The following is a 1,477-nucleotide window of genomic DNA, read 5'->3' on the forward strand; positions in this document are numbered from 1 at the left end:
GCGGACAAGTAATTCATAGCATTTTTCGCTTTTTGACAGCAACCGAGCCAAGTAATCGAGGGATATAACGTTCGTGGTTACAAACACTTCAAGCCTGGAGACTTCAAGCCAACTTCAAGCGTTTGCACATAGGGTCTCTCTCTCTCTCTTCTTGGCGTAACGTCCTCACTGGGACAAAGCCTGCTTCTCAGCTTAGTGTTCTATGAGCACTTCCACAGTTATTAACTGAGAGCTTCCTTTGCCAATGACCATTTTGCATGTGTATATCGTGTGGCAGGCACGAAGATACTCTCTATGCCCAAGGAAGTCAAGGAAATTTCCTTTACGAAAAGATCCTGGACCGACCGGGAATCGAACCCGTCACCCTCAGCATGGTCATGCTGAATACCCGTGCGTTTACCGCCTCGGCTATATGGGCCCTTGCACATAGGGTAAAAAATATAATTTGGACATGTATGTAATTTGGACATGCACGGCGATGTATGTCTTGTTCCGAAGAGTTAATAAAAGTAGATACTTCTTATTATCGATTCTTGGATCAAATAAACCTAATTCTGATGACTTACGTTGAAAATACGCTTAACAATTAAGAATTTACTTCAAAATTATCGAAAATGTAAATTGTTTCACTAAAACCCCTCAAATGCACAGGTATGCAAGACGACATACACTTCACAATCACATACAATATTCACCCCAAAATCGTTGAATTAATAATTGTAAGAATTTTAAAAGCCTTATTGCAATGAAAAATGTTCAATAAAGAAGCATTAACCCTTTGTGGCCGACAGGGTACCCGGGTACCCAGCGCCCATTTAAAAAGCACGGTGTAGAAAAAAGCAAAAATTTTGTCGGACACATAACGGTTAAGGGAACGTTCAAAAATTACGTCCAACATTTTGGGGGGAGGGGGGGGTCTAAGAAAGTGTGACAGTACGTGTATTACACTGAACGAAAACCCCGACCGTGTAAAGAATATTTTGTCATTCAATGCGATACAGATCCACAGAATCTGAATTTTGAATGATTACATAGCAGGATGATTTTTCTTCGTCTTGTAGAATTGAAATCATCCTGTTATGAGATTTTATACGACACGGTTTCTAAATGATTTTTTACTTAGGGTTTGTTGTGATTGATGTTCATCTCAAAACCATCTGGCAGTGTTCTCGTCTGTGTCCCATACAGAAAATCATTCAACTTCAAATCAATTCGTCATTTGTTGATAAAAAAGACATGGCGGAGTTGAAAGATGTTAGAGTTTGCCGGAGAAATCTTTTTGAAAATTCTGGAGAAAATACTGGTGTCAGTCATATCACGAAAGGTAAGAATGAATTATTTTAGCTTTCTTCGTTTACTAAAAGACTTTTCAAACATTATAGATGGAATGACTTATTTACAGGATACTTGCTTGCACCACCAAAGAAAAGTCTTCTCATTTTCCGATATCCCTCTATCGGATCGAACAGAGCCCTAG

Source organism: Aedes albopictus, chromosome 1 (assembly GCF_035046485.1).
Source record: "Aedes albopictus strain Foshan chromosome 1, AalbF5, whole genome shotgun sequence".
Lineage (NCBI taxonomy): Eukaryota > Metazoa > Arthropoda > Insecta > Diptera > Culicidae > Aedes > Aedes albopictus.